Here is a 23844-nt window from a genome sequence, read left to right on the forward strand (position 1 = left end):
ATGATTACCCACTGAAGTGAATTCTCAGACTATCCCAACATACACAAGTTTTGACCCTTGATGGACCTCACTAATTGGCATATCAAAGACAACCCATCCAACACCTAGTGCAGTACCATAATCAAGTCTAAGGATTATGTGTAACTTTCCTATTTTTCCCATCAATCTCCAATGTCCAAGGCACAACTGAAAAATGGTCTGGGTTCAGTGTTTCATCCAAACAAACACTGCATGTTCTTCAGGTCTAACCTTGGCAGATAAGACATGCTGCCCCAAGTTTCTTGGTAGCACATCAGTGCCAGCCTTGACAGGATAAACTTCCAAAGTCTATTCAATGGCTGAGAACATTCTAAACTAACATGAGTCTCATAAGTGTCCAATTTAAGAGATAAATACACAGAATCATACCAATATTAACATGAAACAATAATGTACTCTTATTCATTTACAATAAATGTATTTGTACATCAATCTGATTGGAGCTAAAGGCATACATCGTCTAATAGACAATTCCATGTAAATCAATATTCAAGAAAGCTAGACTTGTGGCTAAAGGGTACAATACAGAGAAGGGAATTGACAATAATGAGACATTTTACCCTATCTCTAAGAAAGATTCATTCAGAATAACCATGGCCTTGGTAGCTCACTATGACATGAAGCTACACCAAATGGATGTGAGAATAGCTTTTTTTGAATGGTGATCTGGAAAAGGAAATGTATATGGAGCAACCCAAAGGGTTTGTAGTTGAGGGTAGGGAACACATGGTTTATAAACTGAAAAAGGCCATTATGCGTTAAAACAAGCTTCTCGCTAGTGGTACTACAAACTTCAAAGTATTATTGCATCTTTTGTGTACAAAGAAAATGCTATGGATCAATCGTATATACCTTAAGGCAAGTAAGAGCAGTTTCATTATGCTAGTGTTATATGTTGACAATATTTTATTAGCTAGCACAGATATGGGCCTATTGTACTAAACCAAAGAATTTATAATATAGAAATTCAACATGAAGGACATAGGAGAGGCTTCCTATGTTCTAGGAATTGAAATCCAAAGGGTCTTAGAACAGTTTGGGATGGAAAATTGTGCACCAAGTTTAGTTCCCATTCATGAAGGGGATAAACTTATCAATAAAAGTTGCCCTTAAACTAAATATGAGAAAAAAGACATGAGCAAAGTTCCTTATGCATCAATTGTTGGTAGTTTATTATATGCACATATCTACACAAGACCTGACATTGCATTTGCAATGGGAGTATTTGGTAGATTTCAAAGTAACTCAAGTAGGGAACATTGGAGACGTATAAAGAAAGTGTTTTATATCTACAAGGAACAAAACGATATGTTCTCACATACAAAAGAGGGGACAAACTGGATTTGTGTGGGTATATTAATTCAAATTATGTCGTTGCTTGGATACTAGAAAGTCCACATCGAGATATGTATTTCTACTTGCTAAAGGAGTAACAGGCAAAAACTAAGTGCTTCCTCCATGACGGAAGCAGAGTATATTGGGTGCCATGATGCTACGACACATGCAGTGTGGTTGAAAAACTTCATTGTCAATCTACGTGCTCTTGTATTGGATTATGTAGACGGAGATCGACACAACATTATTGCAATAATGCAACAGTTGTACTTTTCTCTAAGAATAACAAGAGTTGTAGCCAAAGCATGTACATAGATTTAAAGTACTTAATAGTGAGGGACAGAGTACAAGAATGCAAGGTAGACATCTAATATGTTAAAATTGATAGGATGTTGGCAAACCCCACGACTAAGGGTTTGTCCCCTATTATTTATCAAAAGCATGGGTATTATCAGTTTGTTGGATGAGGCAACTTGATTAAATGACACATTGATGTATAATGGTATAATACATGGAAGGAAACTCTAACAATTAGAGGGAACCACCAGGATTTGCATTATGCTAGCAATTTCCTAAGTTGTTTGGTTATATGTGTACACTTACACATAATTATAAGCCTTGATCAAGATATTTTTTTTCATGATTTCTCTCTATGTCCACTATTTGGGTTAAGTGAGAGATTATTGGAAAATGTCCATACCAGTATGACCCAGATTATGGTCCATCATAGTGAACAGGATCTAGATAGCTCCAAGTGTGTGGTAGGACTTGAACACTTCCCATAATAGCTCCAAAATTTTGGGGATTTGACAAATTGAAATTTAAAATTTGAATAGGCTCATTTATTTGGAAATAATGGAGCTATTAATTGAGAAAGAATCAAGGGATTTATATGCCAACTCTTTAGGTAAGTTCTTTGATAGGGGAGCTTGCCTAAAAGAAATAATATGAGAGAGGACCCCTCTCCCCTGGTCATGTGATGCATTCTCTTTATTACCTAACCTCCTATTCTTGAGAGTGGTTTCCTATCAGCATTGTTTTAGAGAAAAGAAATAAGAGAGTCATTGTGACTCAAGGTTAAAGACTAAGTCCATGTAGTCACCAAGTATCTATCTTGGAGGTAGAAGATCTTGCATTCTAGTGCCAAATACTTGTATTGCTTCAACCAAGGAAAGTACGTGGACGTGATTGTGCTCTATTCCAAGGACTTAAGGCTAGTATGAGAAGGAAATCGACTTCTACAAATCAAAATAGTGGTTATGGAGATTAGAGGTATAATGTTTATTTTATTTATTTTTATCTTGCTGTATCATTTGGCCAAAGCAATGATTAGTCTTCTAGATCTGATCAAATCAAATATGTTTTTCATTATATTTTGTTTTCTTGCTCCATGCTTTTGTTGAGATTATTGTTTGAATACTAGTGACTGCATGGGTGAGTTTCAGTTTTCTTCAAAAAAAAACATAGCAAAAAGATGGAGATTCAGTCATCCACAAGTCTGGTTCGAATTAGGTGTGAGAACCAAAAAAGGGTCACTTGGACTGATTTGGAGTCATCACCTATCATTTGAAGGAAATAGAGGTGATGGGACCTTTGATGATGATTTGGAGTCATCACCCAAGGCACCAGCTAAACCAATCTGGGCAAGACTCAGGTGGAAGAGGGAGGGGATTAGGTACCCCTCTCCCAGGTCCAATAGGCGGGGTCCACATGGGTTCCAAAAGAACATTCACCAACATATGCAAGATAATAGATACTAACCCACACAATAGATCTGTTAAACAACCAAAAGCAAGCGGGAGAGGGGACAACATGATTCATATGATCAAGAATATTATAAGCAAAATAATTCTAATGAAAAAAGTAATATATGAGAATTTGATTCTTTAGTACTACCATTGCATTGAATACAAAAGATGACAAATCATGTATCTATCAAAAACAAATCAAATCTGAAACTCACCAAATGGATTTGAACCCACCAAATCATTAGACTGCATAAAAGCTTTACAAGAATCACCTTATTTACTTTACTGTAGAAGGGTATCAAAGATCAAGCCAAAACAAGATGAAATGGATAATAATAAAAAGAAAGACAAGAGACACCATGTTGATCCTATTGTACATAACGTGGATATGCAATAATATAAGAAAAGAACATTGTTGCTAATGGAATAATAAACTACAATGCAAACTAAAAGGTAAGAAATATTCATAGGTCTAAGATGGGGACCTAGTTATTAATCAAGGTGTGGTAATAAACTACAAAAGAAAACAACTGAATTATCCAAATAAAAGAGGGAGCTTGAAAACAATAGAAACCCAGGTAGAGGTCAATCTCATCAACAACTATTAGCTAACATGCCAACTATAAAATGAAACTGAAAGAAGGATAACAGGTATAGTATGAACAAATTATTCAACTAAACTTATTATTATATAAACCATGAGATATAAAAGATAAAACAGCCTGGAGAACTTGAATTTGGGCCCACCGAATCGGGCAAGTTTAATGGACGTTATTCCATAGATGCCATAGTTAAAAACAAATTTACTCGTAAGACTTGCTGATAGCACATCACAACTCTAGCACAAGATGATCATTAATGACAATATAGGATTTTAACAATGATTTGGGTTACATTAAATAACTATTATTTATACATGATAATGGCTTAATCACCTATCAAGAACTCAAAACAATAAACTAATTATCACTTAGTGCAACCCCGAAGCTGGAATCCATCAATTTGCAATTTAAAGAACCAATTATTTGATGATAAAAAAACAACAAAATCGATAAGCAACAACACAAAACCTAAAACAACCCTTACCAATTAATTTTGACAACTATTTATTAAGCTGAACAAGAAGTACCATAAGCAAAGAGAATGTGAGTTTGTACTTGTAGATGTAGTCCTCAATTCAAATCAAAGAATGATGCCACATATACGAGTGAGATTCATTAGGAAGAACCAATTAGAATTTAGAACTCTAAAATTGGATGGAAGAACTCAACCATCGCATAGTGCACAATATCAGGATGCTATGTTATCTAAGACATCACATGAAGAATTGACAGTCCATGGAATCTATACTTTGATGCTTCAGATTTGTGATTCAAATAGAAAGTAAGAATGACCAAGTGATTGTTGTGAGAGAAGAGGTAAAACTTGAGTCAGAATGGGAACAAATACTTAACATTGATAAATGACTCCAAGTAACTATTCAATTCGATTACACCAAGTCGGGAATAAGGGGAAGCTGGTGGGATGTTAAGCCGTCCTTAGTGAGCACAACAGAGGCCAACAACAATCCTGTGGATAATGTGCTTGACATCTTTTGATGATCATTGCAGTCTCAAATTCTTATTCAGTTCTAATTCTGGGAGAGAACTGGAAACAAAGGACTACCTGGTAATTGAGGCTGAGGAGAAAGGAGGGAGAAAAATGATGGGATGCGGTGATTGGCAATAGTGGTGTCAAATGGAGAAGAGAAGGAGAGAGATTGACAAAGGGGAGGAGAGAGAGAACAGACCACCACTATTGTGAGTTGTAGCAGTGATCGGGAAAGGATGGAGGTGACAGAACCGAGAAGAAGAAGAGAAAGAAAAAGAAGCAAGAGAAGGAGATAAAGAAAGAAAGGAAGAGAGAAAGAAAGAGAAAACGATATGAGAGAAGATATCAGAGGGAGAAACTTGTCATCGCCGCCCTATTTTCATCACAAGGTTGAAGACAATGAACAGTTCTTCTCCATGGATTATCTTCTCTCATTCCTTCATCTCCATATAGAGCAACGGCGAGCGATGATTCTCTCTTCTCCAATCTCCCTCTCTCTCTCTCTCTCTCTCTCCCCCTTCACCCAAATCATGCATCGGACCCCCTTCCCACTGCTACAACTTGTTAGTGAGGGAGGTGGTTGAAACTGCTTCCACCTGTATCCTCCATTATTCTCACCATATCATTTTTATTCTCACCCCCCTCAAACTGATTGCACTCTTTATCTTTTCGATCTTCAACCAAACATAAGTCTCTCTCTCTCTCTCTCTATCCTTTATGTTCTCTTGCCAATTGAGTAGAGTTTGTAGTAGCAGCGACATCTTAGTTTTTGTCTTGTTGTTGGTTTTGAAGTAGTCTGTGCCCGGAGCATCATCTTACTTCTATCAATCCTCTGATTATATTACACAATCGCCATCTCTGTTCGAAGGCAAGCAAGTCGTTACACAATCGCCATCTCTGACACCCAATCAGTCCATTCTCATTTTCATTGAGGTTTAAAATAGGTTCGAATGTAAAGGTTAGAAAATTTTAAATCCTTTGTACATCATTCCTCTACTGTCAGTTGTTTGATTAATATGTTGTTTACGGTATGCATCATGATTAAGACTGGTTAGCATTCCGTTTACTCTTTTTTTCTTTTTGTTCTTTAGATGTGATCTGAATCAATTTGATATTCCATTGTCATGTTAGCTTTGTAAATCGGATTGAATAGCTGCCCGGTTCGGTCTCTTGAGATTGAGATAGGAAACACCGACTTTATCTTGTTGTTTATTGATGATTGTAAGTGTGTTGTTCCAATTCGTTGGGGTTCCTCACAACTGTAGATAAGATATTTACAAAAATAAATGAAATTAATAAGAAGAAAAATAAGAAATGAAAGTCGTTATGAATGAACCTAGGTGACCTCACTATGTGCAAAATCAGAATGAGAATAGTGTTGGGTTGAGGAAGAAAAATTGATCTAATCATAGAAGGGAATAAAAAATAAAAAATGATAATAACAAAAGATAATCCATAAATAAACAAGGCAAAATAGGTTGAAATGGAGAATGGTACAATAGGTTGTATTTAGTGGACTAGTAAGGAGAATAAGCTACTAAAAAGGAAACAATAATAAAAAATGAAGTAAAAGATATAAAAAAGAACATTAAAATTACAAAGATTCAAAAAAATAGAAAATGAAAAATAAAAAATAAAAATGTATAAATGAAAATAATTCCATACAACAAATAAGTAAATAGGGTTCCATAAGAAAATAACAAAGACATAAGTAATAGAAATCATATCAACAAATCATACTTTCTTTCTACCGCATGGGTAACTTTAGTCTACCGCATAAAATACATTTGAACTTTACCTTTTTGTTCTTCCTTTTTTTTTAAATTATATATACTAATTTTTTAAGCACCTAAGTAGAAAATACAAAGGAATGAAGATAAACCAATCAAAGCACTATCAGGGTTATCATTTTGACTATAAACCATAGAACAATCTCCTAGCATAGGATATTTGTTAGCCATGGAGGTCAGTTCCCCATCCTTTAAAAGACCCTTAATATTTGTATTTATTTTATTAGCAGATGTTGTAATACTGTCTCAGGTGGAAGTCCTTGGAAGAGTTGACTTAAATAAACATACTACTGTTCAGTAACAGAAATAGAATAAAACCCAAAATTTAGTTAAAAAAAAAAAAACTTTTTGATTATAAAGATTAGACTAGTGTCATTGAAGCTAAATTTTACTAGAACTTTAGAATAGACATTCAAATTTGTCATGTTATAAGCTTTCTATTTATCAATTTTAGTATTAAATTTCCTCATCTTATCTCCTTGAAGTTCTTGAACTAGTCATTGAGCAAGTTGATTATTTCAACAGAACACTATGGTCATTGACAAATATTCCTATTCATGAGAAATTAGCTTACCTAGGTGTCTAGCTAAACAATTTTTATAGGAAGAGTCAGCTCGAAATTAGTAGGATGAAAATTCAAATTTAGAAAACCTAGCTAACTAGATTCTTCTTAATCTATAATTTGGCTATGACTTACCTTGCGGGACACTGGTTTTTTGTTTGGTTAATATCAGAAACTTTCAAAAGGAATTAAGCACCAACTTTCTAAATCAAAATCTTCCAAAACCAAAAGTGCTTTGATTAGTGTATCTTCATGGGCGCATGGCATGTGCATCCCATCAAAGCCATTGAAAAGAAAACAATTGATTAAACCCACAACGACAAGCACAATAGATTAAGATAAGTTCTATACTTCTGTATTTCTAATGAAACCTATATAACAAAAACCAAAGTGCATTTCATGGATCATCTCAAATCTTCAAAGTCAAGGTAGTGTTTTCTTATATGAGAAAATAGAAATAGATTTATTATCATATCGAGGAATCAAAGTATCAAAAATTCCTTGCACAGTTGCACTCCCTTGCTCCTACAGCTTGATGGGCAGTGGAGACTTGCAATTCAATTTATGCAATTTGGAGGCAGCAAAAATATTGTTTTAAAGGAGTGTCCTTTGACTATAATAGGGTTACTCCAAGCTTGTAGCAAATGAGGGTTTTGACTCTTGGTGAGAGGAGAAAGTGAAACTAGTGAGAGAGAGAAGTCAAAACAATTACTGAGTACTGAGGTTTAGTATAATTTACTTTTTGCAATTTCCATGTTTCATTAAACATTATTAGGTTGAAGTTTGCTAGGACCATAGGATTAAAATCTTAATCCCTTACAAATCTCTATTAATATATAAAAGCATCTATAATAAAACATATTTAAACAATTTATTATATATATAATATATTATTGTAAATATCCAGGCCGGGCCTAAAAGATTAGACCCTAGCCTAGAATTTCCAGGTTGGACTAAAATGGCCAACCCTAACTTATATCCATCAGAATACTTAAAACTCTTTGAATTTTCCTAGTTTACCACCTCATCGTTTGGAATTGAAGATTTGTGTCCCAAGTATGCTACATCGTGGCTTAAATTATTCAAATGGATTGTGTAATGAAACACGTCTGGTAGTGTCCGAATTTGCAAGACACATTATTGAGACAAAAGTTATAAAAGATAGTCGTATGGGAGATATGGTATTTATTCTTAGAATTATAATGTCACCATCATCATCATGTCTTCAAATGAAGAGAAGGCAATTCCCCACAAAACATGCATTTGCAATGATGATAAATAAAAATCAACGACAAACACTAAATCATGTTAGTGTTTATTTTGAAAATCATGTATTTACACATAGACAACTATATGTAGTTGCTTCAAGAGTTACAAGACGAGGAGGACTCAAAGTCCTAAATATCAACAAGGATGGTCAACCACCTAGACATACAAGGTATGTCGTGTACAAGGAAGTGTTTATCCAAGTGCATTTAAGTTAAAGTTAGTAAAATTTCAATTTTTTATTCTAGCATTATCCATTTGCAACTAATTTTAGGTAATATTTTCTTTTTTTAGTACCAAGTATGCCATTAACACACACTCCTATTTACTGCATATATACAAGCCATATCAGGATTTCAAGGGCAAATTATTTTGTATAATTGGCCAATACACGTTTCAAAGGGAAATTATGCACACCGAGTTTGCAACATGCTTTTTGTTGAATCAATGGTAAAGTTGTATTCCCTTCTTTTAATTATGAAATACTATTGTTACCTAGAAATAAAACTAATTTCTCATAGTACTCTCAAATTTATGTAAGGGGAGATGATGTCGAACTAAAACTCTTAAAATTGACAAGATTTTGGATAAGTTTGTTCAAGGGAAGATGTATTCATTTGCTAAGCTCAAGCCCATGCCTACTAAACAAGAATTCACTATAGTTTGTATTGATTTTCACCTTCAATTTGCATATAACACAAAAAGTCATCAAGGTTCTTGATGATTCTTTGTCATTCCCAGTTTATAGGTTCAACTTTGTTACTTTTAAAAAATTACCCTAGTATAGAAATAACATTTTCATAAGTGCGCTCTTAGAGCTCAACAACTTCATTAGGTATGTCCTTGGACCTCAAACAATTTACTAATATTGTATCTCATATTCAAATGTCATCTTCCCCTTCCATTTGTGAAATTAGTATAGCCTAAGAGACCTATGCACTTTCAACATGAAAACTTACTATCACATGTTATTTCCATATCTATATCTAATATTTACCATCAAATCTTGGAGCCTTGCTCATATTTCTGGTGGAAGTAATTTCCAAGTCTATATTCTCATTAACTTTTCAGCTTTCCCCTATTTATCTCTTACGAAGTAGGGGCCCTCCTTGCTAGTATCTTCTAATAGGACAGTTCCTTGTTTGGCTCAATGGGTCACCAAGATGGTTGGAACATCTTGTATCTTTCCATTTTGATTCTATTTAATATATAGTTTTCTTTACCTAGCAGAAAAGAAAAGGGATCAAAGTTTAAAAATCTTGGAATCCTCGAGATAATTTTAATGCAAGGTGACTCAAGCAATGATGTGTTGAACTGTTAATTAAGGACAAACAAGGCCTATCTATACTATATATAAAAGTGTGGATGCGGAGTGAAATTTTTTTGAACTAAAATTATCCTCGATTTCTTTATTTTAGAAAGGATATAAAAGTTATTTTATTACAACATTAATGTTAGCTTTAATGGCTATTAAAATGCTCATTTTTGTGTATTTAGTTCATCTCTAATTCTAAGAGTTGAAAATGTAACTTCAATTATTACTTTCCACCTCATTTAATCCCCTCCCATTAAGTAATAGTATTAATTCTCATTTTCTCTTATAAAATCAAGCATTTAAATTATTTTTCATTAACAAGTACTACTAATTAAATCTATGTCAATATTTTTAATAATATAAACCCATATATTTTAAAACTGACTCAAAAATAAAACCACTCTTTACCGAGAGGTGGTTAATCAATTCAACCGTCCGAGTCAAATTGATTAACCTATGAAGTCATAGTTAGGTAATAAATTTTTTAAAATATAAATGAATATAGAAAATTATAAAAATATAAGAAAAATTAGACACATTTATGATATTTTTGTTAATCAAATTAAAAACAATAAGTATAATAAACAAGAAATATTTTTATTGATAATGAAAATGAAATACATAATTTATGACAGACCAAAAATGAAATTATTTTATTGTTTGGCAAGGATCAATAATTCAACTTTTAGGTCAAATATGTTAACCTTTAATATCATAAATAAATAATAAAAATTGATAAAAATATAAAAAATATAAAATAAAAAATACATAAATTTTGCAAAAAAGCATTCAAGCACATGTATAATATCATATATTTATTATATTAAATAAAAAGTAAGTGTGACATATCAGAATTATTTTTGCACATAGAAATACAAAAGAATTATAGAAAAACTGAACATATCTATAATTTTATTTTTACACTACTATTAGAAATACGAATAATAATGTGGAACTTTCTTTTGACTAAAATACTCAGTTTTGAATTTAGTCCCTATTTAATTGTGAGGTTTAAATTGTAAATTGAACTACTACTTTTCACCTTATTTAATTCCCTCTATTTTTTTTAATAAATGAACAAAGAAAGGTACACCAAAAAGATAAAACATTACAAAAATAATAGTCTACCCAAGAATGTAGGCTTGTCAATGATGCCTGAAGCTTTGCAACTTGATCCCATTATCGCATATTTGGATGAGATGTTTATGTAATTAGATTTGAAATTTGCAATAATCTGCATCTAATTAATAATATAAACAAAAATATATATATAAAAAGAAAAAAATAAAAAATACCTAAAATTTATGAAAATTTTGGATACATTATTACTATCCATATCATCATCTAGAACTACCACATGCAAAGCATGTGTACACTTACTAGTGGTTATAAATACATATACTAAGAAGAATCAAGAATTTGAAACAAGAACCATGATCTCAATTCATCTAAACTAGTAGCTATAAATATAGACACCTTAGATAAGCAAGGAGTTAAAAAGAGACAAGCTAATGTCGCGTAATCTGGTAGCTCTCTCGTGGTTGATGACTTGGACTCTGGCTTGGATGTCTACTAGTCTGGGCCGAGCTATGCAAGGTCGAGCTAATGTTCAAATGACCGAGCTGATGTGTGCTGCAAAGAGAAGAAGGTGAGAGTGCCCGGGTGTCCTTTACCTAGGGAGGGCACTCCGATGCTTAAGTTATAAAAGTGTTTAAGAGCTCTCTGAGAGATTGAGAGAGCTTCTGAGTACTTGTGCGTGTACCTTTTCAAGTGGGTATGAGTGCCTTTTATAGGTTCCATGGCTCAGAGTCTTCTGGGTAATGGGTCGGAGCTTCCTGTGAAGTTGTTTCCACTTTACCTGACATGTTAATGCGTCAGTTTCAAGATCCTTGCAACGGTTACAGTCTGTTTGAGTAAAGTCGAGGCATACAACATGGTGAGCCATTTTAACGGTTGTGATATTGGCACCTTTGGTAGAGAACTGCTAGGGATGGTTTGTGAGCTCTCCCTCGTAGGTTGATGTAGGTTCTCTCAGCTCGACCGGCTCCTAGGATAGGTCACCGTAATCTTACGGGTTCTGCTAGCTCTACCTTTTCAAGGTGGAGTTCGGTCTAAACGAGGTGCTCCAAGCTAACTTACCGAGCTGGTCTACTAACTCAGTGTTGAAGTGTCGACCGGGGGCCATGTCCCGCCACTTGATTGGGAGAACCAAATTACCCCTCATTAATTTCCCTCCACTCTCGAGCTGGCATCAACTCGGTGAAGAGAGTAGTTCTCAGTGGGTAATTGGTTTGGTTGGTTTGTGGGTCACTTGGCTCACTTTATTAGCTCAGTCTAAGGTCAGGTGGACTGTGGCTTTTCTTTCAAACTTTAAATTCGAAGAGACAAGAGAGCGCACGGGGAAATTTTTCAAAGAGGCGCGCAACTTGCGCGCGCGCTAATTTTCAAATTTTGAAAAGAGCATGCCTGACAAGCACACAAATTTTGAAATTTAAAGCATCCCGCGTGCGCTGCTAGTTGGAACCCAGCTGTCGGCGCATCTATACCGTCAATCTTCTCATTCAGTGGGTTATAAGTATGGGGTCCCCCACCAAGGTCCCTACTCACATTGTCTCTCTTTTGGAGCTTTCTAGGTGGTGCCTAGTTAGAGGAGGTCGCGAACTGAGTTGGTCTATAAGTCCAAGCTCTGCTCTCTGTTGGTACAAGTTTTTCCATCGCCATCTTCAGTCTTCTTTCATTTCTCCGGTGAGTACTTTGGTCTTCATAATGTCTAATAGTCCATCTAGGGGTAGGCTTCTCAATCAGAGGTAGGGTAGCGATGCGAGTTCCTCAGGGGAGTACTCGTATGGAGAGTACTGCACTGGTGCTTTGGTGGGGAAGAGGCATGAGGTTGAGCAACTTATAGATATGTTCGGCGCAACCATGCTATCTGGGGAGCAAATAGTCGAGCTATGTCATAGGTACCAAATCCCCAATGCGTACAAATGGATCGAGTTGAATGCTGACCACTATCCTTGGGACCATGACCGTAACGTGTTATGTGTCTATGAGGAGACGTTGGTTGCTGGTCTCGCCTTCCCTCTTCACCCTTTTATAGTTGCTGTGTTGAGACATTACGGCGTGTCTTTGGATCAGATCACCCATATTGCGATCCGAACTTTGGTGGGGCTAATCAGCTTATGTCACCATTGCGACTTCCCACTGAATCTCGAAACCTTTTCTACCTTAGTTCACATGAAGAGGATCTTTAGCCCTTTCTGGTTTTACCTTCCTTTTCATAGTGGGTACAAAATGTTGGTTGACTACCCTAACAAGGTTAAGGGTTGGAAGTGTAAGTTCTTTTTCCTTGCTAAGGACGATGGCTGGGGTGTAGACACCGTCTGGTATAGCAGGTGTTGAATCTTTCTTGAGAGTCAAGATGGTGAGTTGTGAACTGCACTTCGGGAGTTTGTTTGCAAGAAGGTTTAGGTAGAGAGAGTTTTGGCAGAGCCCATGCTTGTACAGGCTGGCCTAAGTCGTATAGGTAGGTCAGCTATTGGGGCATATGCATCTGCACTTTGTATTTCCTTCACACCTAGTTTGGTTGTCTAACTATTTCTCTTTTCTTCAGATATGGTGAGCTTGGCTTCCATGATGGTGGTTGACAAAGAAAAGAGGTCGTCCAGGAAGAAGTAGAGGGCAGATCATCATTCTTCTACGAAGGGGACCTCGACTAGTGCTGGGGGGTGGTCGCCTAGCTCCACCCCTCCCGTTGTTGACCTAGAGGGAGACGGCGAGCCAATGTGCACTAATTAGTACCTAGGCCTTGCCACCTTCCAACCTTAGGTCAGCCAAGAGAAGCACGAGGTCGGCCCCTATGTCAAGGACATTCCTCCCTTTGTTCCCCACATCGTCGATGTCTCGGTGATTGATCGCGCTATAACCCTCGTGTAGCTCTCCGAGTAGCCAGGGGTATGCTTCTTCCTGAAGATGTTGCCACTATAGTGACTGGGACCCCATCGACACCGGAGCTCAGTTGAACCAGTGCATCATTCAGGTTAGTCCTCTTTACAGATTCTTTATCCATGGTTATGAAGTATCTTATCTCAATTGTGAATTTTGCAGGTGAACAACTTTGGGCAGGTTTTGATAGATCACGTCCATTCTAGCTGAAAGGAGAGAGCCATCAGCTCGCTCTAGGCTGAGATGCAAAGGCTTCAAGTCAACTCTAAGGGGGACCGGTGGCACTTCTATGAGGTGAACCAAAAGATGCAATGCGAGTTGACCGAGGCACAATACGGGTTGGTAGAGGCCCAGGCTCAATTGGAGGAGAGGCGGTCAAAGTATGCACAGGATATGCATTGAGCTGGGGAGGATGCTATTGCTCGCTTTTTGAAGTCCCTGGAGTATGAGAAGAAGAGGGCGGAAGACGGTATCCCTTCAATGAAGAAGGGTTTCAAGTTATGCAACCGTTATCTGAAGGCGTTGTATCCTTCCTTCGACTTTGGCTCTTTTTTTGTGCATGATGTGTCAGGCGACCTCATTACACAAGTGGACAAGGAGCCCTTGACCCCCAAGGAGGAGGAAGATGATGGCGAGGAAGGGGATGAAGAAGGTGGCGATGACAATGAATAGCTCAACTATTCCACTAGTGGTGGTCTGCTGTTGTTTCTGGGAGTCGAAGTACTCCTATAAGTTCTTCTTGGGCATGTGTGCCCTGCCGATGTCTGAACTATGAAAACTTTTCTCTTCTTTTTTTTTAATATATGTATGGCCTCTGGCTTTTCTCTACTTTCAATGGAATTTAGTATTTTCACAAATTAGGTTTTTCCACTATTTATTTAGTTCGGCTGAATTGTCGTTACGCTGGTCAAACACATTTCTGTAATTTCATCAATTTTGCCTTTCATGCTCTTTGACCGGGCTGTTGGCTAGTCTTGGGGTGCCTCAGTGATCTTTAGAAAACTCAAAAACATAGTTTGAAACACTTCACCTCAAAGGTAATACCTGCATAGGTTATCTAGATTCCAGGCCTAGGGTACTGCCTTCCCTTCGAGGGTTTCGAGCTCGTATGCATTTCCACCTATCACTCAGGAGACTCTGTAGGGGCCTTCCCAGTTTGGACCGAGCTTTCCTACACCGGGCTCGGGTACCATAATTTTCTAGAGTACCAGGTTGCCAAGTCTAAATTGGCATCTCTTAACTCGGCTGTTATAGTATCGAGCCACACGTTGTTGGTATGTTGTGGTTCGAATGTAGGTCAGGTCTCTCACCTGTTCTACCAAGTCAAGATTTGCTCATAAGTCTTCTTCATTGGTCTCTTCACAAAATTCTTCAGACCACAGTGTTGGTACTTCCATCTCTATTGGTATTACCACCTCGGTTTTGTACCTCAAGTTGAAAGGTGTTTCACAAGTTGTTGTTTTCATAGTCGTTCGGTAGACCCATAGCACGTTGGGCAGCTCATCCATCCACAAACCTTTAGCTCGGGAAAGTCGAGCTTTAAGGCCACAAAGGATGGCCTTGTTGGTTACTTCGTTTTGACCATTGGCTTGGGGATTAGCAACCGAGATGAAATTATACCTTATTCCCATCTGTGCACACCAATCTTGGAATTTGATGTCTTCAAACTGCTTCCTGTTACCGAAGATCAGCACCCTATGTAGACCGAACCTACAGATGATGTTCTTCTAGAAGAAATTCCAAACGTTGCGAGCTATAATTGTGACCAGCGGCTCGGTTTCCCCCCACTTTGTGAAATAGTCTACTACCATTACTAGAAACTTTTTCTGACCCCTCGTTGGTGGGAAGGGGCCCAGCAAGTCTATCCCCCATTATGTCAACAGCCATGGGCTAGTTAAATATTTCAGGTCGGTCGCTAGCTGGTGTAGTATGTTGGCATGTCGTAGGTATTTATCACATCTCTGGACCAGCTCGATCGCATCTGCTTTCATGGTGAGCCAGTAATACCCTTGTCATAAGGCTTTTTGAGCTAGGGCCCTGCCCCTCAGGTGTCCTCCACAAAGTCCCTCGTGGATCTCATGTAATACCCAATCTACCTCAGTTTGACGTAGGCATTGAAGATATGGCAACGTGAAGGACCTTCTGTAGAGTTGCTCGCCTACTATCACGTAGCAAGCAGCTTTCCATTCTATCCACCAAGCTACATTTCATTCTTTTAGCAATGTGCCTTGCCTTAGGTAGTAGAAGATTGGATCTATGTAGATCGGCTCTGTTGTTGTTATATGGGCAACCTCTTCTGCCACTTTCTCTACCGATGGGAGAGGTAGCTCTTCTATGTGAACTATTCTTTTTGTCGAGTCTATCGTACTCGCCAACCTAGAGAGGGCGTCGGCTTCTGTGTTTTTTGATCTCGAAATCTATTGGAGATACCAAGAATGGAAGCTGGGCAGGAGTTCCCTCACCTTGGCTAGATAAGCTGACATGGCAGGTTCTCGAGCTTCATACTCACCATTTACTTGGTTTACCACGAGTTGGGAGTCACTACAAACCACGAGATGCTTGGCCCTGACCTCTTTCACTAGTGCCAGCCCGGCTATGAGTGCCTCATACTCGGCCTCATTGTTTGGAGCTCGGAATAGAAACCAGAGTGCATATTCCAGTTTCACCTCACTAGGTCCATAGAGAATCAGCCCAACTCCGCTCCCACTCTGGTTAGATGAGCTATCCACATGAAGTATCCAGGGATCCTTGTCCTAGCTCGCGATCTCGCGAGCTGGGGCTGGTGCTGCACTAGTTGAAGCCTCCGATGTGGTTACAAACTCGGTCGCTTCAGGGGTAGGCGAGCTGAAGGTGCACTCGGCAATAAAGTCTGCTAGAACCTGGGCTTTTATCACTAGTCGTGGCTCAAAACAAATGTTGTATTCACTGAGCTCTATTGCCCACTTTGTTAGTCTCCCCGAGACCTCAGGCTTTTGAAGAATTTTCCTCGAAGGTCGATTAGTCAAGACTACAATGGTATGGGCATGAAAGTAGGGCCCTAGCTTCCGGGCTACCAACACTAGCGCAAAGGCGAGCTTCTCTATGTCTAGGTACCCTGTCTCAGCAATGTGCAGGACTTTGCTTACAGAGTAGATAGGTCGTTGAATTTTATCTACTTTTCTTATCAAGACTGAGCTAACCAATGCGCCAATTAGCTTTGGTTTTTCTTTATGGCCTTAAAGAAAGGTAAGCACTTTCCAAACGACTTAGACATAAATCGGTTTAGGGTAGCCATTCGGCCAGTTAGCTTTTGGGTTTCCTCAACTGAGTTAGGAGGTCCCATGTCTAGGATTGCCTAGACTTTTTCTAGGTTGTCCTCAATTCCACGTTGGCTGACGATGTACCCGAGGAACTTACCCGAGGTTACACTAAAAGCGCACTAGTTAGGGTTGAGCTTTAAACTAAATTTTCTTAAAACAGTAAAAGATAAGTTGAGGTCGGCAATTAAAACATGTGAAAGCTGAGTTTGGACAACCATATAATCAATGTAACATTCAATTTTATTTCCAATCAAATCTGAAAATACATTGTTTACAAGCCACTAGAAGGTCGCTCCAGCATTTTTCAAACCAAAAGGCATGACTTTGTAACAATAGAAGCCAGTTTCGGTCACAAAGACTATTTTCTCTTCGTCTGCTAGGTCCATTAAAATTTGGTTGTAGCCGAAGTATGCATCCATGAAACTCAATAGCTCGTACCTTAAGGTCATGTCTACCAGACGGTCTATTCGGGGAAGCGGAAAGCTATCTTTGGGGCAAGCTCGGTTCAGGTCTGTGTAATTGATGCACATGCGCCACTTGCCATTAGCCTTTTTTTACTTGCACTGGATTTTCTATCCAACTCGGATACTGGACTTCTCTCACAATGTCCACAGCCAGTAGCTTCCCCACCTCTGAATCTACTACTTGCCATCTTTCTGGGGTGAGGTTCCTTTTCCTCTGCCAGATTGGTCTAATTGTAGGGTCAGCATTTAGCTTATGAGTTATGATTTTTGGGTCTATGTCGGGCATTTCTGCAGCTGACCAGGCAAACACATCTAAATTATTAAGTAGGAAACTTACCGGGTTGGAGCATATTGGCTTTGTCAGGTGAGCTCCTTTCTGCAATGTTTTTTTTTTTGGCTTGGTCTTTGAAACAGGAACCAAGATGGTCTGCTCTATAGGTTGAGCTCACTCGTCTATATTTTCAGGAGGTGGTTCCAAGTTGATGTCGATGGCAATATTGCCCTTTGCCTTTAAAGTAGCTACATAGCACTTTCGATATTCCAATTGGTCACCTCACATTACCTCGATGTCTGTTTCTACAAGGAACTTGACCGCTAGGTGGTAGGTTGACACTACTGCCCAAAGTTTGTGTAGAATAGGTCAGCCCAGTATAGCATTGTATGGTGAGGTGGTGGTGACGACTAAGAAATCATAAATCAAACAGGGCTATATTAGGAGGCGAGCCCGCCTCGACTAGAACCCTCACCCTGCCAACTGATCGAACCACTTTCCCGCTAAAACCTATTAAGGGTACATCAGTAGGCTGGAGATCTCTCAGCATAGCTTGGGGTGCCGTATGCCATTTTTGGCTACGGTGAGCTGCATAGCTAGGTCCAAGTCCGGAATCTGAAGGTGCTCCATATTAAACCTTTTAATGTAGTTTCTAAGAGTTTCATTAGATTTTTTAATCACATTTAGCAAACAAGCGGCTGATTTGGAATGTCTCTTGATGGTGGCGAACTGGTTGATGAACTTATGGGTGAATTGGTCCTAGTTTTTTATGATACTGGGAGCCAGCCTTGAGTACTAGAGCCAAGCCTCTTCTTTTAAAGTTGTTGGGAAAGCGATGCACATTCTCGCATCATTTGCCCCATAAAGCAACATGAGGGCTTGAAAGTTGTCAGCATGTTCAATTGGATTTGTCTTGCCTTAGTAGATTCAAGAGCAGGCGCCCTAAAGTTCTTTGGCCTTGGAGCTTGGAGAATTTTTTGTGCCAATTGCGATTCCTGAGTCAAGCGCGATTGCTCAAATAGGGCATCTATCCTGCTTGTCGCCTTACTATCCTCCTTCTTCTAAGTTATGCTTCCTGCTGGAGTGAGCTGGCTTTTATTCCCAGTCGGTGTGCACGTCTCTTGCGCCTCTTCATAGTTCATTTGGACGAGCTAGAGACGTCTGTCCCAATGGGGGTCGTAGCTCGGCTTTCCACTGGGAGTTGGTGATTATTTAGGGCCACGTTGTTGACATGGGGCTGGTTGTTGGTATTCCCTGGTACCTGGTTGGAAACCTGGGTCAAGCTACGGATCCAGGGTAGGGTCGGGTCGACATGGCCGACCTGATTTAGACCGGCATTCTTCTGGGGTATCTGCTGAAGACGTACCTACTGATTGTGCTGAGGTACCTGCCCAGGTGGCACCTGTTGATGTTGGTGTTGTTGCCCCCCCCCCCCCCCCCCCCCCCCCCCCCCCCCCCCCCCGCCATACAGGCAAAATTACTTTCCCAGGACTTAAGTTGCTTACTCATCCCTTGTACATATTGCACTAGATCATAGAACAAGTGTGCAACAACCACTACAGGGGCGGTTATGGGCTCGACCATAGGTGAGGCGCATTCACATTCTCTGGCACTCAAGTTGAGTGCAAGGGAACATCGATTTTGCCAATGGTAACAGTGGCGATCTGGCCATTGTTGTTGTTATTGGCGAGCTAACTGCTTGAGGATGCCATTACCCAGTTTTCAAAAAAGGATAAGAGAAAGAACTTAGATTTTGTTGTAGTTTCCACAGACGATGCCAATTAATGTCATGCAATTTGGTAGCTCCCTCATAGCTGATGGCTCGGACTCCGACTTAGATGTCTACTAGTCTGGGTCGAGCTGATTTGTGATCGAGCTAATGTTCAGATGACCGAGCTGATATATGCTACAAAGAGAAGAATGTGAGAGTGCCCGGGTGTCCTTTACCCGGGGATGACACTCCGATGCTTAAGTTAGAAAAGTGTTTGAGAGTTCTCTAAGAGAATGATAGAGCCTCTGAGTACTTGTGCGCATACCTTTCCAAGTGGGTGAGAATAGAGCATCGTTTCCCACGAGGACTTATGCAGCAAATACTAGTGATATATCAACCTTCTATTATCTAATAAACCGAATTGTATATCTAACCTAAAACTGAATTCCTAACTAGCGAACTATCTCTAACATATTGGATCAAACCTTACATGCAAGTTGAGAAGACAAGCTAAGTATGCACAGAATTGGTTCAGCAATTAGTTCTCTGTGTCATTCGATTGGATTGGGATTTAGCCTTGGTTTGGTGAAACCCCAAGGCAATGAACAGCCTCTCTCAAGCGCATGTTCATTCTATGCATGAGTGGTGATTCTTATATCTCTATCAAGAATCTAATCCTCATGCATGCATTAAGATCAAGAATTCTAGGGCATCATTTCAGATTGAATGAACACCAACCGAATTGTACAAGTTATCTCTAACCTTGTACTCAATTCGGTTCTTGATTAGCAAATCTGAATTTATAAACTCTTTCTCAAGCAATCTAGAAACTCCAAGAAAGAAGAACAGTTCGGCCAAACAGAATTAAGATTGCCTAAATTCTTTTGTAAGCAATTTAGACACTACAAGAATCAAGATCAATTCGGCTAGCTGTTCTACAATTAAAATCCTAATCAAGAAACATCAAGATTGCATCTAATCCATTCGAATAACCCTAGAAAACTAATTATAAATTTGAAATTACAAAAATATACTTCGATTATAGCAAGAAAGATGAATTAATGGAGAAAATAACATGAAACCCTAGTTGATTTCATTTACCAATGGTGCAGAATTCAAGGAAGAAGACAACTTAGATTGAGCTCCTCCAATGGCTTCTTCTCCCAAATTTGAATTCAGCTTCTTCTCCTCTTGAAGTTTCTTGGCTCTTCTCCTTTCTTCTCTCTTGCAAGCCTCTCTCTCTTCTCCCTCCAAGAATTCGAACCAAATCAGTTTTCACCCAAGGTAGTTGCACACCAAGAGTTTGAATTAGCCAAGGAAGAGTTTTCCCTCCTTCTCCTCTCCTTATATAGTTTTCTCCTCAGCCCTCTTTTGAAACTTCTAAAGAGTTTGCTGCCCTTAGGCTCCTTGGGCTACACTCTGGGCTGCTCTTGAGCTACGAATGGGCCTCCTCCTTGCTGGGCCGAATAGGCTCCCTTGGAGGGCTGCGGCTGGTCTCTCTCTTTGGGCTCTCCCAAAGATTGCAGCATGGGCTCAATGGGCCGAATAGCCCTCTTTTGACCTCTCGGTTGGGCCCTTGTTCCAGCTAGGCTGAAGTGCTTCTAATGTAGCTCTTTTTTCTTGGTTTTATGCTCTTTTTCTCCTAAGCTAATCCCCCTTGATAATTTCCTGAAATTAAGCTAAATTGGGGTAAAAAAGTACACAAATCAGCATAAAAATCATGCATAAAACCTAAGAAATTATGTGTATATTGTACACACATCAAACAAACACCCCCGCACTTAAGCTTTTGCTTGTCCTCTAGCAAAGACATCAGCCAAAAACTGATCATCCCCCCCCCCCCTTATTATTATCATTTACCGGGTGAACTTTTGGATGAGAATGCATTGAGTGGTCGGGAAACTTGTGTAAAGTATTCTGATTCATTCCTATGAACTACCATTCTTATCACATACATAAGAGCCAAGGAAGGGGAGAATATGAAATCCTTCATGCTCTAACATTCACTTCCATTCAATATGTAAATCAACACCTTGACCTCTAAAATTAACCATTACTTTGAGCTTAGTTCCAAATCTGTCACGGCACTTAAATGAGTGTTCAACCACATTTTGTCCCTTTGAACCTTAGCCGTCACTAAAATTTTTTTCTTTCCCCTTTTTTTGGTGTGAGCGCATTTTATGCTCCATCTCACACTGGTCATAGGCTTGATACATATCACAAACCGCTAGTTTTACTATTCAGTTCATGACAGCGGAGTCATTTGGACTTTGTCCCTTTATTTTTCTCTTTTGCAATTGTTTAACCCCATGCATTAACAGTTCAGATGTGAACTAGGTCGAATGATTATCAATTATTCTATCAAGTGCATTGTACACATGAAGGTAGCTAGGGCTGGTCATGCTGAAAGTCATATTCAGCTTCCTTAACCTCATGAATTGTGATAAGTTTGGATCATTCACAAGAATAAACTCTGATATTCACATTGATTTCCCTCAACTCATTGTATTCCCTCTTGGAACTCACCTAATAAACAACAATCATTTGGAGGAAATTTCAGTCTATTCGGTCTGTCAATGCATGCATGTATGTGTTGGGATGATTGAAGTGCAAGGCTGCAGCCTAACTCCCCCACACTTAAGATGAACATTGTCCTCAATGTTCCTAGTGTTAGAGAGTAAAGAGGAATCCAACAATGAGTATAAGTGCATGAAGATTAATATCATGTAGTGAGAAGGGTTTAGAGGATTTCCCTAAAGATCATTCTGAATTCTGCAATAGCTCTTTTGATGAGAAGCCTCTAGCTGCTAAGAATCACATAAAACTAGAGAGAGAGATGGGAACCCAACCAATTTAACATCTGAAAAAAAAAAAAACTCAAATGCTCAGAATAAGAAAAGCCAAAAACAATCAAGAAAGTTTTGACAGCTCATCCAAAACTCGACAGTCTAGTGAGGTCACCAGTCCTCTAAGTATACGGTGGATGGAGTAGGTAAAGTTCCTCCCACTATATATGGCTTGAGGCGCTAACCATTCACCTTAAATGTGCCTTGTGCCGGGTGGGTGACCTTTACGGCCCCATGAGGGAAAACCTGTGTGATGGTGAAAGGCCCCGACCATCTGGATTTCAGCTTGCACGGGAACAACTAGAGACGGGAATTATACAGTAACACTTGTTGGCCTACATGAAAGTCACGTCTCAACAAGTTCCTGTCATGCCATCGTCTAATTCTCTCCTTGTAACCTTGGCATTCTCATAGGCGGCAAGTCTGAATTCATCCAACTCATTCAGTTGCAGCCGCCTCTCAGCTCCTATGGCCCGTGAATCAAAATTTAAGAACTTTAGTGCCCAATATGCCTTATGTTCCAATTCAACAGGTAAATGACGTGCTTTTCCAAAAACTAAACTATAGGGAGACATGCCGATGGGTGTTTTATATGCAGTTTTGTATGCCCATAATGCATTATCTAACCTGATTGCCCAGTCTTTCCTAGCAAAGTCTATTGTCTTCTCCAAAACTCTTTTGAGCTCTCTATTAGCTAATTCGACTTGGCCACTGGTTTGAGGGTGATATGGGGTAGCCAATTTGTGTGTAACACCATATTTCTATATCAACCGCTCAAACTGGGTGTTGTAGAATGAGTGCCCCTATCACTAATTATAGCTCGTGGTGTGCCAAATCGGGTGAATAGCTTTTTCAGGAAACGTACTACCCTCCTAGAGTCATTTGTGGGTAAACCCATGGCTTTCACCCATTTAGACACATAATCAATAGCAACGAGGATGTACTTATTCCCAAAAGAATTCGGGAAGGGTCTCATGAAGTCTATACCCCATACATAAAAAAATTCACAAATTAAGATATTAGTGATGGGCATTTCATTCTGCCGAGAAATGTTACCTACTCTCTGACATTGATCACATGCGGACACATACCTATGAGCATCTTTGAACAATGTTGGCCAATAAAAACCTAATTGCAAGACCTTGGCTGCAGTGCGGTTGGCTCCGAAGTGGCCACCCGCTTCTCTATCATGACAGTACCTGAGCATCGACTCCATCTCCTTGGTGACACACCTTCTTATGATCTGATCTGCACATAGCTTATACAAGAATGGATCCTCCCACAAATAGTGTCTCACATCAGAGAATAATTTCTTCTTCTACTGATATGAAATGTTTGGAGGAATAACATGTCCAACAAGGTAATTTGCAAAATCAGCATACTAAGGTGATGAATTTACCTGAAGGGAGTATAACTATTCATCTGGAAACTCCTCTCGAATGGTGTTGATTGTCTTCTCTTCTAAGTCTACATTATCTAACCGGGAGAGATGATCAGCAGCTAGGTTCTCGGTACCTTTCTTGTCACGGATCTCAATATCAAATTCTTGCAATAGTAGGATCCACCTAATCAGCCTCGGCTTTGCATCCTTCTTGGTGAGTAGGTGCCTTAATGTCGAGTTATCTATGTACACAATAATTTTGGACAAAATCAAATATGAACGAAA

The 23844-nt window shown here is 39.0% G+C and overlaps 1 long non-coding RNA gene across 1 annotated transcript; it reads left to right on the top strand.

Annotated features, from left to right (window-relative positions):
* Positions 1–1541: 1541 nt before the first annotated feature.
* LOC148803214 (uncharacterized) lies at positions 1542–14432 on the top strand. The gene is made up of 3 exons (XR_016081251.1): positions 1542–2646; positions 13256–13681; positions 13750–14432. It is a non-coding gene; the product is annotated as an uncharacterized LOC148803214 (long non-coding RNA).
* Positions 14433–23844: the final 9412 nt, after the last annotated feature.

The sequence above is a fragment of the Nelumbo nucifera genome, chromosome 1, assembly GCF_055504915.1.
Source record: "Nelumbo nucifera cultivar China Antique chromosome 1, China Antique-T2T, whole genome shotgun sequence".
In the NCBI taxonomy this organism is placed as follows: Eukaryota; Viridiplantae; Streptophyta; class Magnoliopsida; order Proteales; family Nelumbonaceae; genus Nelumbo; species Nelumbo nucifera.